The sequence below is a fragment of the Spodoptera frugiperda genome, chromosome 9, assembly GCF_023101765.2.
Source record: "Spodoptera frugiperda isolate SF20-4 chromosome 9, AGI-APGP_CSIRO_Sfru_2.0, whole genome shotgun sequence".
NCBI lineage: Eukaryota > Metazoa > Arthropoda > Insecta > Lepidoptera > Noctuidae > Spodoptera > Spodoptera frugiperda.
This window is the reverse complement of record NC_064220.1, coordinates 8114161-8132214: the sequence shown is the minus strand read 5'-3', so window position 1 is coordinate 8132214 and position 18054 is coordinate 8114161. Positions and strand designations below refer to the sequence as shown.

At 31.7% G+C, this 18054-nt stretch overlaps 1 protein-coding gene across 1 annotated transcript in view; it reads left to right on the top strand.

Moving 5' to 3' along the window:
- Positions 1-18054, top strand: part of LOC118270970 (transcription factor SOX-6) — a 265254-nt gene that overhangs the window by 84063 nt on the left and 163137 nt on the right. The window contains exon 2 of the mRNA XM_035586824.2: positions 7556-7615. The gene's annotated coding sequence lies outside the window, so the exon portion shown is untranslated. The remainder of the gene's footprint in view (positions 1-7555; positions 7616-18054) is intronic.

Sequence of the window (18054 nt, the reverse complement as noted above, 5' to 3'; positions counted from 1 at the left end):
ATGGCATTTTTCTGCATATTTGTGTGATGGGAAAGGTGTTAGTTATTCTTGTTTATTTTATGTTGTATTGGTTTTGTTTATCGATATTAGAATATAGGTACTATTGTTTTACAACCGCACTCAGAGTCATGTAATGATTACATAAATTATTTCTTAGTAACAATTTTGTATAGAAAACAATTGCTAAGGGCTAGGTTAGGTAACCACTGAGTGTGAGTAAGGCGGTTAAGTAGCTATAGATAGAATAAAATATTGCCGGTATTTTTACTACTCATTCCATAGATGTTTCGTTTTTTATTTGCATACGCGCAGTTTGGTTAAGATACCTAATCGTTAGAAAATTATATGCCTAAAGATATTATCAGAACTTCTTGACTAATTTTGTGAGTGAGTGTTTACATTTTATAATCCTGTCATACAGTATTTATGCATGGATTTTTTGCATTCAGGATAAGACTAAGTCACCGCACACACATAACAAACTATGAAACATTGTATCACTTTATTTACTGATATTAAAACAACGTTGTTATACAAACTATCAATTAACTACTACATAATGACTCTCTCTAATATTTGAGAAGGCGGTCAAATTGCCGTTTGTTGTCGTAAAACAGTAGGTGTTTCAAGATACCCCATAGTTTTAATATACCATCATTTAGCAATATATTAGCCAAGCTTCTACCGGTGGTTATGAGCACCCATCTTTAATAACCATATAATTATTCCGTTTATTTATGATATTAATAAATTAATTTGAATTAATATTAAAGAAAGTGTGTTTGTATACGTGAAAGGTTAATTTTAACCGCTTGATAAAGGGTTTTGGTTAATTTATAACAGTGTTGGGAATGACACGTTTTGTGTGTGTCTGCTTAATATTGTCGTTTAAATTTTATGATGACGATGGTATCTGATGCTTAATTTGTGATTACTGATTAGTTTTATATGCGGGTTAAATCGTTGATGTAGATATTAGAAAACATCTGTGGTATAATCTGGATGTATGTATATTCATGAGAACTTTTACAAAGATGCAAGTAGTAAATTTCTATCACTATATAAGTACATAGTTGTCGACTGTATAGTTGTTGGTGATCGGGGAATGAGATTGGATTGAATACCGAAGAACCTAATTACCAACTTAAAAAAATAATAATTCTAATCACCAAAATGTTATTGGTTAACTTCCTATAAGTCGCATATAAGATATTATAAGCTTATATAGCCTTGAATAGCCTTGTATATAAGACACAATAGAAAATACATTGTGTCTATTTGCGTTTTCTGCCACGGGTTAATTCCCGTATATCGTACTCCATCTGATTGCAAAGGATTCTTATATCACATCTGTTTTGTAAGGGCAACATAATGTTAAATCCAAATCGTTTTCAAAATAACTAAACAACAGATCCTAAAAACACTACCTATCATAAACCCAACAATTTACAATGCATTACACAATTTAACAATATACAAAAAGCCCAAAGATTTACAATACATTTATCATTAACTTCTAAACTTTATTATTAGATTTACACCCAATTTACATAGGATTAAATGTCAGTGATCGAGTGTTACTTTAATCAGAGACTATAAAACATAATAGGTTGGGTATATTGAGCCTATTTTGTAAGAAAGAATCTTTAGAGTCAAAAGATCGTAATATCGGATTATAAGTTCATTGTAATGTGTGGAAAAAATACAAAACTTTATTATAGTGATTACCAGAAGTCGATAGGTTTATGTATGACTTATAATTGAGTTTTTTTTTTTTCGTTCGCGTCTGTTATACCCGAAGGGCAAAGGTGTATATTACGGCATGTAATGCCATTATACAAGTACAGTGTACACACACTTTTCACCATTTGTGTTTTAAGTCCCATTTAATAGGGGGTGAGGCTAGCGTGTAGGCGTGCTACTACTGAGAAATTTTCGCGAACCGTAAATAATCTCAGTAATACTTTGCCCGATCCAGGAATCGAAATCCTTGCCAACGAGGCAGTATAATTAGGTATGTACGAGATTCTGATTAGATAATGTTTTGTAAAAGTGTTGGTAACCATTTTAATTTTTCGCAGTTTGGTATTGCCAGTCGGTGACAATCCACTGGTTGACTAAGGGTCCCCTCTACAAATGGAGGTTTGCCAGGTGAATTGGAAATCTCGATTTAAAACAAGCCGAGTTTAACCAGAGTTTTTTTAAGATGTCTAATAACTCTAATACTTCATCTATTGGAATGGCACACCAACACATATACCAATAGGAATACACACGTTATCTACATAAAAAATAATAATGTTCTAATAATATGTTAATTTCTTCCATAACAAATATCTTAAAACTATTTAAAACAAACAAAACATTGATTTCGTACAGTTAACTAAAACAAGAAACAATTAACATAACAGTTTCATTCAATTTGTAACCAAAATATTTATTTACCTATCAAATTTCATATTATAAGGGCCACCTTAGCTCAAACACTATAACTATTACTTACACCGATTTGTATGTAAAATAACACCTGATTGGTTCAAGTAAAGAAAGAAATTATTTAATTAAATGCCCCCCTATAGACTGTTTGATATTCATTTGTTTAACGACCACCTTAAAATGGACTGGAATATTAGGATTCTTCGAGTTTTGAAAGGTCTTAGTAAACTGGGCGTCAAAATGGTTCATCATTTTAAAACAATTTGTTGTCTTTCTCACGTATGCTGGTGTCAACGGGTGGCGCAATCAAATCTATGGGTCGGCGCTACAAAACCAATAATTATTGGTTGTTTTGTAAAAAAAAAATGAATATTAAAGAGTACAGCATAGTTTGTATAACTTTTTTTTTCTTAATGAGCTTATTAAGTCAGTTTAGGAGGTGGTCAGGAAATTCTATGCACATACATCGTCGTAGGGCGTCCCACGTTACCTTTTATTACCCATAAAAGCACTTTAATGTATCATTAAAATGCATGTTCGCATAATATTTGTAATTACCTATTTTAATATTGTATGCTTAGTTTTATACGTGCGATTAATATTATTTTTAATTTTATTTGTACGTGCATGTAAAATAAAAGCCTTACTTTATGTCTAAGGCTTGTTAGTTGCACCATAATATTATCAAAAGCGGTTAGACCAATTTAATAAGTTTTTATCTTACAATTTTCACGATTTTCTTCTAGACTTATCAGCTGATACTCACTGTATAATGTCTTGTACAAAATCTTCTTTCTGCCTTTAAGATAGCTACATAAAGATCAAATAATACCTATATTCTCGAAAAAAAAAAAACTATAAGTATGTGTATTGCATGAAACGACAGATCAAACTAAATAGATCAACATTTTCGATATATTTTATAAAAACCACAAAACAAAATCTCTGCTCAATTAAAAGTCCAGTCAAAACAAACATGTATATTTCGAAAAACAATTCCCTTTTCAACCCTCCATCCATCCTATTCAGTAACATAATAGACTCAGGATAATAAACACAGGGTGCCCATCGGAACTGCGTCCAGACGGGAAATAGATTTTTGAAAGTTCCCATTAATGGGAAAAACGATGTTTTGCTCGATCACAATTTGTTGGTTGCAAAATCTAGTTATTTATGTATATTTTGTAGGCGTTATATATTTATGGCAATTGACAAAAATATACACAAAAACACCTCTCAAGTCAAAATCCATCAAGCCGTTTAGCGAAAGCCTAAAATACATATTTACATACATACATACATACATACATACATACATACATACATACATACACTCGAAAAACATAACCCTCCTTCTGGCGCAGTCGGGTAATTATCACCGTGTGTGTCATTTAGCTAAGACTAAAAGACTAACTTAGTCTTTATTATTTAGAAACACTAAATAGTCTTTTAGCCTTCGCTAAATGAAATAATAATTTTATACAAAACACTTAAGTATCTCAATTTTTTTGGTTGAAACAACTCTTTTATAATTTGGCTCTCATTAACCACATCAACTTAATTAAATAAGCCATTAAGCTTATGGCAAAACGCTCGCAGCAAAGAATTCAAACTTCGCACTATATAAACTTGGTATCTCGAAAATCAGAAAACGCACGAACACATTATTCCAACCTCATATCTTAGTAACTAAGCCAACAAAATTAACAACATTTGGTTCACCAAATTAAAACCTTGAAACTCTCATTAAAACCCATTACGTACCCATAAAATTTTACAATACACAATAACCTAAATACTTGTGGTACCATCAAGGGGTACGGTGGTACTTTTTTGGTACTTTTCCGTTATAAATGAAGCAATTCGCTATGTATGTGTATGTATCGTGAAATATCGTTCCTTATATGAGACAATAGTGCTATAACTCAGTGACAATATGGTTGACGAGGTAATGGTTCAATTTTAAAGAAAGTTCAAGCAATAAAATGTGTTGTATTGGATTTTAATATGCTTGTTCTTGGTATCGTTATTTTGGCAACGTCAATGGACATGTCGTGATTTTTCCGTTATGACGTTAACGTTACACCTGTTACACGCGAAGGGGTAGGCAGAGGTGCTCATTACGGCACGAAATGTTATTGTACAATTTACACCCACTTTTCACTATTTGTGTTATAAGTCCAACGTAATAGGGTTGAGCCTATTGCCATATACCGGGCACAATTCCAAATTCCGTGCTACTACTGAGATATTATTCGAAAAAACGAAACAAGCCGTGTCCAATATATTTTCATTACCAAACTGACGAACTAAATAGATTTTTAATTTTCATACCCCGTCATCATCCCTATTTGACAAAATGATTTTTCTTTCTTCGATTGACTACCATTACGATTACGAATGTAACATACATAACATACGATCTTACTCCACTTCACGGTTCACACAGCCTTTGAGAAATTCTCCTTTATTAGCGAACAAACCGAGCCTGATTAAATGTTTACACAACAAACAATAAAGCCACAATGATTAATCCATTAACTATGAACAATTTCTGCACAAATCCGTAATCCTTGAATTGTAACTATTTCTATTGAAACGGTCTACAGTCTATAAGCGGCCATATTGTTTCATGTAATACAATGGCAGTTCGTTCTATAATTGTGAAGGTGCAGCCCAATTGTGGCTTAATGACTGAAGCTATAAGCGTTAATCATTGAATTTAAACGCGTTTTATGTTGTAAGCGGGAGCGGAAGCGATTTCGGTTGATGTGGCTTAAACTGGTTCGTTGATCTTAATCAAACGGTGCAAATTTGGTCCTACATTATTTTTAAACAGACTAATAGTTTAACGTACGGTGTTTATGTGTGTAAAATAAACTACATCGGTAACTCAATAATTCAATAATGAACCGCAAAAACATTGACAGAACTCCGGCTCAAAAAGCAGGAGCCTCTCGCCTCGCCCAAGATAGGAGAAAAGATTGGATGATTTTCTCCCCTTAAAAATCATCGTAAATGATGATCCCAGAATTATCTTAATACACATCACAACTTTCACACCTACCAAAACCCGCTAACAACTCTCAACTTAGACCACAAAGTTAATCGTTAAAATAAATCTTGATACGATAATGCCGGACTAACGAGAGAGGATACAATGCAGCGACAATCGGCGGCGGTACCTTTCATCTCGACACTTTGTCTCCTATAGTCTGCTCCACTCGCATTGGCGCTGGACGCCTTTAATTGGCTCCAAGATATTCGTAATTATTTAAATGTTTTAGTTGTGTTGTTCCAAAACCTTTTTTGGGCTCTGATAACGTTTGAGTGAATGACGGAATTTGTAAACATGGGCGGTGATTAATTCTGCTAAAAGTTTGCTGTTGGTTGGTTTTTTTTTTGAGGATTTAACGTGTGGTGTTGGATAGGAATGGTGATTTCTGGTCGTGATTTTGTTATGGATGGTGTGATAATATTCTGGGTGTAGTTATATATTTTCCTGGGTTTAGTAAATAGTATTGTTTTGTCTTAAAATACGAACACAAACAATCAATAAGTAAACATCACAAAACTAGACAAAAAAGATCAAAAAATTTTCCACAACCAAAAATCTAGACCACACTTAAATAAAAATTACGTAAACAAAAACCCGTATAAAATTTTACCCAATTACAGTTAAAAAAATAAAACTAATCACCGACCAATCTACACCTGCATGACTACACGACTATTGGTTTATCAGATGCCGCAGTAATCTGCGAATTTCGAAATACTGTCGGCACTTTTGTTGTTGGATTTTTTCAAAATCACTTTTTGAAATTATCGTCTTAAGGATCGATCGCGGCAACCCTGGCTCGATCAGAATTCACACGGTACATCTCAAAGGGTTGACTGATTGGTTCGCGATTTAAATGTGACTTTTTCTGATTTGTTGATAGATGTTCGTGTTTAAGTTTAATTTCTTAAATTTTAATTTTAATGTTGTGTGTTTAGTGCAGGTTTTTTGGTTCTTAGTACTTATTTGGTACTTTTGGCTTGTGGGTTTGGTGATTTGTCGATATAGTGCATTGGTTTACTACGTCAATAAGTAACTACGTTCAATGACATTAGAGCTAATAGTGTTTGACTAAATTCAGGAAAAGATATAGCAAAGGCATAATTATAGAACTTACGTGTTTTTATGGTAAAAGCCGGTAAACGAGCAAACAGGTCACCTGATGGTAAGCAATCGCCGCCGCCCATAGGCACCCGGAACACTAGGTTCGAAATTTAAGAGTTATTGGAGAGTCGAGGATTTGGAAGATTGGGAAAGGAGGAAATTGGGCCTCCTCACTTACACAACGCTAGCGTTATTTCACGTCGGTTTTCTGCGAGGCCGTGGCATCACTCCGGTCGAGCCAGCCCATTTGTACCGAGGCATGGCTCTCACACACTTAAAATAGAATGTGTGTTTTGATATCTTAACATTACATCAAATTAATCGAACGTATCTTAGCCAAACAATCCTTCTTTGGCTTTCACAATTCTTTTAATTTGACATGTCCGCAAAAAAACTGAACAGTTTTTTCTATAACTAAAATGTTCCATAGTTCAAAACAAAACATTTTCCCAATCATTGTGAAATATCTTCAGCATTCTTTCTAGTCATAAATACGAAAAGAATTTACAACGGCATGCGTCTGATCACAATTTTCATGGTATCCATCATAGACGTCAGTGATTGGCCCGTTTAAATATTGGCTCTACCAATTATATTTGTTTTGATTGTTTAAATAAGGAACGATTTCATTGAAAACTTGTGTAGCTAATGTATTTCACGGAGGTGTATTTTTGAATTAGATACGGTGGGAGTTACTTACTAGATTTATCTTGTATTGAGAAACAATCCTTACCTAAAATGATAAATGCGACTGTGTGTTTGTTTATCTATTTATGAAGTTACAAACAAAGCGTTTTTTGATACAACTTTTGTGTCGGGAGATGATTACTATCGATTGAAGCTGCAAGTGGAAATCTATTTATAATTATAATATTTTTATTCCTTGAATGACAAGAGGAATTGTCAGTAATTGTTTCAATTTTTAACCAGCTAATAATAAATTTTGTTTTATTTCAGGTACACTAAAGATCGAGAAATGAAATTCATTTGAAGATCTTCGGGATGAGTTAGAAAAAGGTAAGAATTTCTTATTTTTACTAACACTAAGTAATTTAAAACAAAAATTGATTTTAAAAATTCTTATGTAGATTAGATCTATAACAAAAATGGCAAACAAATGCAAATAGTATCTAGTAGACATCCAAAAATAAACTCCAAATTTTTGATCTAAATATTAACGCTTTTAAAACCGTAAAATGGTCGTCCCACACTGTTCAAAAAACAAATCTAGAACATTCCTTTCAACAGAGAGGCGCCACAGAAAATTCCAACAAAAAAATATAAAACACTAAAATTCCCATTGTAAAAGGTAGGTTGCCCACAAAATTACATTGATTGCCTCCAATAAATTAATGAATGGTTTCTCCATACAAATGAATGTGCCAAGAGAACAGCGCCAACAATTACCTCTATTAATGGACTATAAAAACATAAAAACCAGTTGTATAAATTAAATAAATAGTTGTCTATGTAAGACTTACCGTTAGAAATCTTAGTCTGAATGGAATCTCGAAATCTGAATCAGTATTTGATACCGTTCTTGCTTTTAACTCATGAGAGCATCAATCCTAGATATGTATTCATTTATAAAGTCTTTATTAGAGAATTAATACTTTGCATTATACTAGTGATCGTCCATGATCCAAGTTATTATTTACAAATTAAGTTTATACTAAAATATGGAACTAAGTTTATGATGTGCACTTTAAAATACTTGTGACAACGCGACGCGTCGCTAAAAATGAAAAGGAATTTCTTTTGCAATGAAAGATATTTACCTAATACATTTTCTTTATTTTAAGGAAAAATCAACAAAACCTACTCCTAAAAAACTAGACTGCAATGCTGCGCTATTCCCATATTTCCATGAAGGTTTTGACAACAACAAGTTGAAATATTGTGCAACTAGCCTCACCTTGCATATTATTTTTAAGACATTACGATATAAGTCTTAGCAAAACTTGAATTTAGTTAATAATACAGGCTTAAAGTTTTCAAAAAAACACTCGACAAACAAACAAAATAAATCCCATCTAGTGATGTGGTGAGTCACAAAAACCTGAACCTAACTACTTCATCCAGTAAAAGTGCTGATCCGTAATCGTATACACACGTCGTTCACTTTTACTATTTTCCAAAACCAAAGGATCTAACCAAATAGTGAGGGGAAAAGGAAAAATAAAAAAGGCAAAAATCGGTATCGGTATCCGATCTTTGCCCATTTGCTAATTACTATACCGCACGCGCCTTTGTAGGTTTTCTATCTAATGGCAGACTTACAAAAAAGTGTTCGAACCAAAGAGAAATAGTTGGAAGTTTCGAGAAAAATGTGGTTTCGACTTTTAAAAGTTTAAAAATCGAAATGTTCGGTGTTGAATATTTTTTTATTTGAATGGTTATAATATTGTTTGACGTTATTTAATTTATGACAAGATTTGTCATAAGATTTTGATGTTGTGATGAGATGTTATAAAATAATTTAAGTTGAAAATTTGACGTGCGAAGAGATACTAGAATTGCGTAATATTTTGTAATATTTTTTTTCTTTCTGTAGCTAAAGGATAGGGTTAATCTTCTTCGTTTTGTTGTCATAAAATATCAATCGTCTGCAGATTTGTGAATGGTTCTGCTCGTGATTTTTTTTTATACTTAATAGGATGACGTTTGGCAGTCATCTCGCATGGTGATAAGCGATGATGTGACCGATGATGGAGCAAGCCTACCTATGAGCAACCTGTTCTCTCGAGACGTGAAGACCCAAGTTGTATTTTTTAGTAAACACAGACTCAGGCAAATGACATTTGATTAACATATTATTATCTTTCTTAAAAAAGAAAATACACTAACAATAAAAGTTAATGTATAGAATATCAAATACAACACCAAAACGATTAACCACTTAACAAAGAACTATCATTTCTAGAAGGCGCATCGAACGACAAAATTTCACCGGGGTCATTGACATTATAGGCAGACCAAGTGTCGCCGTGTTCGTGAGAAAATCACAAATATGTCGAACATACAAGTTGTATTAACATAATCGTGTTTCACCTTCATAAATTTACGAGTTGTATCCAACCGGGCTTTTACATCTTGACTCTCCGAACTAAGGCTTAAGTAGCTAGCTGAGTTTGTTTTGTTTTTTCTTTATGTATTTATTCAAATTTAGAAATTATACTTTTGTTCTGTTAAAGTTTAAAATTTTTAATTCTATTTAAACTGTTTTTTGTTATAGTATATTTTTTGTGTGCCATTTTATATTTTATTTTATTTTGTTAAAGTATTTTTAAATTCTTATTTTATCTGAATTTTCGGTTTAGTTTGCGTCATTGTAAAAAATGCGTTTTAGTAATTTATTTCATTCCGTTGTCTAACTTATCTAGATTGGCACACATAACAACCAATATTTTACTTTGCATTCATGTCAAAGCTCTAGAATGCAAGATTTTAAACTAAAATTGAAAAGTTTTAACCAGTTTAAAAATTGGCTCATCAGTAGAAAAAATTGATGACCTAAGCTTAAATATCTAGGAAAGCTATGCCGATATATTATTTAATTTATCAATATATAGACATGAGAATGTGGACGAACATGCAACCGTAGGCTAATTAAGTGTTGCTAAAAAGAAAGTTCAGATTTATAGCATTATTGTTAGCGTTATTCATAACCATTGGCAGGTTTTAAATATTCATAATTTTTGTAAAATATGGACTACATAATAATATCTAGGCATTAGTAAAAATGATATATTATGTGTATTTTAAACATCGATATATCTCAAAAATAAAATATTTATTCTATTGAAATCCATTTTACGAATTTATCATAGATAGGTAAAGTTTAAAAATATTTTTAACTTTAATTTCGACTTTGAACATTGTTATTCAGTTACATAGAATCACTAAACACCATTAAATTACAATTAAGATATAAATCTACATGAAATTAAAATTTTAAAATAAAGTTTAAAAATAGAGTTAAAAATACACTATATATAGTAACAATGAGACTTGGCAACATAGTCTTCGACAAAAGCATATGCTAAGTCTCTTCTAGAATATTATTAAAATAAGCCTATAAGTATGTTAATAGGTAATTTAGATAATTCTAACGGAGATTTACTAAGCTCTGTCTTAGCCAGCATCCATCACAATGGCATGGAATGTGTTTTAGTATTCTATTTCAAATAAAAAGCGGTTTGATGATACGGTATAATATTTATGTGCCAAATTGAATATTTATTATTTCAAATTTCAATGAAAATCATTGTGAATGGATACCTCATTTCCATATTTTATTTTTAAATATTTTAAATTCTTTTATTCGTAATATTTTTTTTAAACTGAACTTAGCGTGTTTATTTTAAAGATTGCGCTTTTTATTTTATTATTCTCGAGTTAAAAGTAAATAAATAATGATTCGTAATAAAATTCTTGTCTACACACTATGTAATTTATATATGTCATAAATAATAATAATTAGTAAATATAATAGTCCCATTTCAAAATGTATTAAATTACAATATTAAACATATTTTTATGATGCCCACTTACTTTACATTATTTGTGTGAGTTTCTGACATATTTTACAGCTTTATAATGTTGTAAAATACTATTATTATAACTTTGACGTCAAACGTTATGATGTGAAAATAGAAGATACAATAATAAAATCTATTTTCAATAATTTAAAGAATTAGGAACATTCTTGTTTTTCTTAGATGGTACGTACTAACAGATGTGTATATTACGAAGTACACCCACAATTTACTAAGATAATGTTAAGACTGTCTGAAGATTTTGGAGTCTCGCATAAAATATAATAATTGATAAGTTATTTAATACCAAATTTCAATGTAAATAATTGAGTGCCTCAAAGGTTACTCAAAGATCACTTCGCAAGAATGAGAGTTTGAAACCTGTCAAGTGTTAATGCTACAAATATTTTTTTCAATTTATATCTGGGTATTTTCTAACCTTATTGATTTTTTTTATGGAATGGGGGGCAAACGAACTGATGAATCACCTGATGGTAAGCGATCAGCGCCGCCCATGGACATATGCAATACCAGAGGAGACACAAGTGCGTTGCCGGCCTTTTAAAAAGGAATGCGCTCTTTTCTTGTAAGAACTTAGACTTTAGGGGTACGTGATAAAGGAAAACCTGGATATATATACTATGTATAAATATCCAATTAACACAATATCAATGCAACCAATGTGAAAAAATCACTACACACATAATTCTTAAAACAATGCCACATACAACAAGACACAGGACAATAAACGAAATAATTTAAAAAGAAAACATAAAGTAGGTACTTATTGCAGTACAAAGATATTGAACGTCTCAATACAGAGTATCGGTTACATAAACTAGCCAGCACCCCCGACATTGCCTATAAAATGGCGATCATTGCATACTGTATGTGCTGAATTATGCCAACTGCCGGCCTCTTTGATCGCACAGAGTAGCTTGTTGAAGATAGAGAGTTATGTTTTATTAATTTTTTTAAGTTTTCGTTTTACTATGCAAATACAATATTAACATGAAGAAAATTGTTTTTTAAACTGTGTTTTTTTGGTTCAATATAAATTATGAGTAGTTAAGTGATAGTTAAGTGTTTCGTTTTAACATTCGGTATTTTTTCACAAAATCTGTTTCTAAAAAAATCTCAAAACTAATTCAACCTGATTACAAATCGTCTTCGAAATTGAGTTAGCAACAGATTTTGTGAATATCATTAAATGCCATTATAATAATTATTTACTAATAAATTAACTGATCAGTGAAAAAACACGTTCTAATAATGTATTAATCGATGTATAAACTAGTGAGAGAGTCGTGTGCGAAGTCGAAGTTTTTTACAATAACATCATCACTTTTGAATAAAACCATTAAATAAAGTAAAAAAAAACACTTGGTACATTTTTATACATGCTACGAAAATTCCTTGAAAGTTTAAAAACCTTTTTTTAAACTTTACAAAAGCTTTTTTTAGTTTTTTTAGTATCTACTGCGAGAAAATTTAAACTTAATTTTGAGGCCAGACCGTTTAAATGCAATTTCTGTTTTTCAGCTACTCTGTGCCCAAACACGGCTCCTATACAGTCGGTAGGCTTTCTTTGTGAATTATTGCGGGTTCCGTAAAGGAGCGGACTACCCGCGTCAATACCTTAATGGCAAGCCGTGTTTTCACCTGCGGAACTCTAAAAAATAGTAAAAAATAGCCCACGGGCAAGGGAATAGAAACCGATTGGATTGAAATATTTGTTTGTATTTTTTCCATGTTACCAGTTATGGATTTTGTGTTGCTGAGATTAAAAACTCTTTTTGACAGATTTCATTTTGGTTGTATCTGTATATGTATATGTAAAGGGTGGGTTTATTTTTCGCTTTGTATTGTTGTTACCTTTATTTTTTTCATGCACAATATAGAAGTAAATTAATAGAATAGTGGAAAATTAAAATCATGTCGTTTTTTTTTCTTTAGATTCTCTGTATAATCCAAGACAGAATCTATTACGGCATTCTGTTACGTTACTTTTTTGGTTTTTTTACCTGTTGATATCTACTGCTGTATTAATAGTGGAAAAAAAACAGCGGTGATAAAATTAACGGCGGATTTGGCTTGAAAAAGTCACTAAGTAGCTTATATTAAACTGTTTTAATTAGCTTGGTGCGTTTTATCTCATATTAAATATTTTTATTTAAATAGCATCGTTTGTTTGTCTGGGTCAAATTTAGTAAATTTTAATTTCATTTCATTTTTGACCACAAAGTGATATTTGGTACACACTCTTAATCTTGCTGAACACACAAATTAAAACTGTCTACAAAAAAATATATATTTTTTGTTTTCTATACTTTATCAGTCTATCCTTCCGCCAAGAAAACGATTAAGACATTGAAAAAAGTTCACGAAAGGCAATTATTTTGAAACCGAATTAAAATTGTATATCCCCAAAAGATAAACGGTCCCAAAAACCAATATCAATTTACAAAATAGACTAGAAAGGGTGAAACGAAACATATCTTCGGCACTCCTTGAAATTTTTATTCGTATTTATACATAAAGACCAGTTATTTCTGACCTCTCTCTTTCCATGAAACACTCCCTTTTATTCCTTTGAGTTTAAGGCGCTAAAGGGGGTGGGAGGTCAATATAAACCGGTCGTCGTCCATCACTATCGTTGGAAGGGGTTGGCTGGATTTACAACCCTTTTGCAGCAGATTTATGTGGCGATCGCAGGGTTAACTTAACCCTCAAATGCAGAAAAGATCGCGTTTCTTTATTTTATAAATGGTAGACGAAAATAGAGTGCGTTTTTTGTGCCCATTGCAGTATCTGTGTTTATTTGAGGAATCCTGTTTTTAGACTTTGTAGTTATATATATTGAAGTTTTTTAATGATATTTATGATGATTTGCATTTAAGTTTTAACGAATATTTTATCAAAAAGCCAAACATCTTTAACTGCCATACTCAGAGACATTTAATGATTACTTAAACTATTCCTTAGTAACGATTTTGTATCGAAAACAATTGCTAAGGACTGTTCAGTAATGATTAAATGACTGTCAATCCTGTGGTAAGACAATTATACTACTACTTAAAGAATCCAGCTCAATATTTGTATTATAGAGATATAGATTTTACTTCTATAATTCTTAGAAAAAATTTCAACAACCCATACCATGCCCATACCATTTTTTACACCTATACAAAACTACAAGCTTACTACACTGTCGTGCAAAAACACATCTAACGCCAATTCCAGCTAAAATCGTTTAATTGTTCTCATTAAAATGTAGCTAAGAATTTGAGAGTAAAAAAAAAATATTTCTCTAAATACAGTGGCGTGCAGTGGGGCTCGATATCTCGACTCATTACGTCCATACCGTGCAGGGCAGTGCATGTAAACCGTATCGATGTCAGTTAATTTTCCACCAAGTGTAATTACCGTGTTTCGCTTTGTTTTTGCTACTAACTTTATTTGCATAGTGAAGTAAGGGGATCGGGTCTTGTTTCATCGGACAGAGAAATGTTTGGAGTAGATTGTTGACAATTTTTTATGATTTGACGTTTATCTCTTTCTTAATTTTGACATTAATCATCATCATATCGAATCTAGAACAAATTTCTGTGTGTTTAGATGTTTTTACTATACCTTTTACTGGAAGCAAATATACACATTATACAAGCTCATACATAGCACCCACGCACTTTTAATTCAAATTTCCGTGGTGTTTGGTTGGACTTCTCTCAGTTGTGCAATATCTTTTGTGCCTTAAAAACCGTCTGTAATTTTGAAATCAACCAATTATATTGACGGTTGATCTCAGAGATATTTTTCGCGATATTAAGTAATCCCGAGAAAAAATCGGTGATTCCAAACATGTATCGCAAAAAAGCCGCTTATTTTTTAAACTGTTCCCTGTCTCAATGTCGCGGCGACGTCGCCCAACATCGCCCGATGTCTCTGGGGACACATGTCGCTCGATAAATATCCCTAGTGGAGACGAGGCTGTAGCCTTTAAACCATCGACATATTTTCATTATATAAAGTAGCAAAGGAAATAAACAACTACGTCCAATTAAAACTACTGCGTAATACCTAACAATCATATGTATAGAAATGGAAAATCCTATTAAAATTCCTATTACTCGAGACTTAAGAATAATGCGAAATTACTCGTTTCTTATAAGCGCTATTGTGTATCATAAACAATGTTGATGACTTCATAATAATATGTGCAAATATATGATAATATATGCCATGCCACATAAATCTATGCACATGTACGTATTAATAGTTATTTTTATGTCTTATTAATAATATATTCATAAATTCTATTGTTTTTCTTAGTTAGTTGTTTGTGAGATACTCGTATCTATTTTTAAACTATGATGTAGGATTACTTTTGTATAAAAAACAAGTTTAAAATTTCTATTTGTAGCTTATCTTTATTTTTAGTTTAATCAAGATATTTATATTACAATCTTAATTAAATTGAGCCAAAAATAAAACAGATTAAATAAAAAATCACAGCAGTCCTCTCCACAGATTTTCCTGTCCTGATCTAAAACTCCAGAATAAGCTAATAGAGACATTGTTCGGGCGCTCGTTAGCCGCATCAAGATGCGCCCGCGCCACGGGGGTCTAGCCTGCGCGCGCGCAACTAAAGGGGTATAGACTCTATAAGTTGCATAGACTATACTTTTTAGTATAAGGATATCTTCTAAAATGAAGTTAAGTTTAGAAATAAAGTCATTGATTTGTCAACATGGTTCATTAAGATAAAGTTTTTTTAACCAATTAAGTTATTTATGTATTTTACCTATGTAATATTATTTTTTGTAAAAATGTTTTATAGGTTTGTTTTTAAGAAATCGTCTTGATAGATAGAGATACGTTTTTAAGTTATAGGTTCATTGTCCTAGGTATACATTACGAATTGTATTTTTGCATGATAATATATAGTATGAGAGATGAAACCACGCATTACCGAATAAATCGATTAGAGTATATACAAAAATATTTTTGTCTTCTTCTACAAGTTTTTTTTTTGTAACATACTAGCCTCTCTGTCAGTATCTTCGCTCGCATTTTCGTGCAAAAAAAGTATCCTATCATCCAAGTCAGCTCATACCCTGTCTTTATACCAAATTTCATCAAAATCCATTTAGTACTTTCTGAGTGATTGACGGACAAACATTCAAAAATTTTAACAAATAAACTCTCACATGTGTAATATTAGTGTGCCTCAGATTTTTCATATTATAACATAGTCATAACTTTTTGATTATAATGTCTGGCTAAAAATAAATTAATATAGAATTTCTTTGTATCACATCTATTTTTGGATACATGACAAGAAAAAAAAACTGGTCTACCATCTTACCCGTTCCACACAGAAACTCATAACATGTCAACGCAAAGAAACACTTATCCTTTGTTTAAAATCATAATAATGTAACTGAAATTTATTTGCATAAGCAACCTGACTCCTAACATATCCAATTCAGCTGTCCAAACCTTTCAGGTTTATTTCCGGCCCGTATTAAAATCGTTTTCGTCTGTCCTATAAGTATGACACTGCTGACAATGATCATATTTTCGCTTGTCTCTCGTATATGACAAGTGACTGACGTGAAATATATTTATTGTTTTACCTATTTTTAGTTGGTGTTTTAGAATAGGGTGCTTCTTTAATGGTGCATGGAAAGTGTTTTGTGTGAGTTGTGGTTAGATTTTTTAGAGTTTGGAAGATAATTCGTTTTTTTTTTTGTTTGATTTTGACTTTGATGACGTAATTTAAGAATTAATCAATGATTTAATGGGTGTGACTATTGTAGTTGTAGGTCTCATTTCTGAAAGTTTCAGATTTTTGTCATCTTTGAGATTTTGTCTTTTTACTGATTTTTGATTATTTGATTCATGGGGATGAATCAAATATCATTTGACCGAAGCAATATAACACAATAAGCATATCTGTTACCTAAATGTTACAAATAAAGGAATATTCTAAAAAGATCTGCATAATAAACCGAACCAAATATGAATATAAAGCAGTAAGTACACGAGCGTAAATCCGAAAGGAATAACACTTGGGATGCAATGTCAGTCGTCTTAAGCGCAGTGCACACGGACGGTCCAAGATGTAGGTCAGATAGAAGATATTAAAGTATTGAAAACTACTATTTGAGTATTAAAAGTTTGATAGAAATACTGAGAGGAAATAAGGAGGGAGAAGACTTATTATTAATATGCCTCTTAATTCCAGAAGATATTGGCAGTTCTTTGTATTTTTTGACAGATTCTGTTATGAGTCCGATGTTACAGTGGGTGAACCCATTGCTTTACACTCTTGGTGTTATAAGCCATGGGGCTTATAACACCAATGTATATGGTGACAGGCATGGGCCTATCCCCATATACTGGGCATAATTCCAAACTCCGTGCTACTACTGATAAGTTTTTCAAAAAACTGAAAATAGCCCAGTCATTTTTCCCGACCGGAGGATCCAAAACCCCTTGCCCAGCTAAACTTGTTATCACTTAAACAACGAGGCAGTCTGAAAATTCACAAGCAGTCTTTTTATTGAAAAAAAAAACCGAAAAAATAAATAATGTATTTTTGTTCTGCAAACTTTTTTAAATAATTTAAACTTACTCATTTACAAAATGAGTAAGAATAAATTAAAAAGAGAAAGGATTTTGGAACGAGAAATAAAGTTACTTATACACACATTAATTTAATCATAAATTCGTATTTCTGCACATTTCTAGTTTATTATTTTTTTAACTTTTCGTAGTTATTTTTTTAATCTAAACAGCAACAAAAATAGCTGCTATCTATACATGGACTAATTTAGTTTTATTAGGCAATGCAGATAGCCAAACATAGTTAAAAAAAATACTAATCTAATTCTTTTTCTGTATAATTTATCT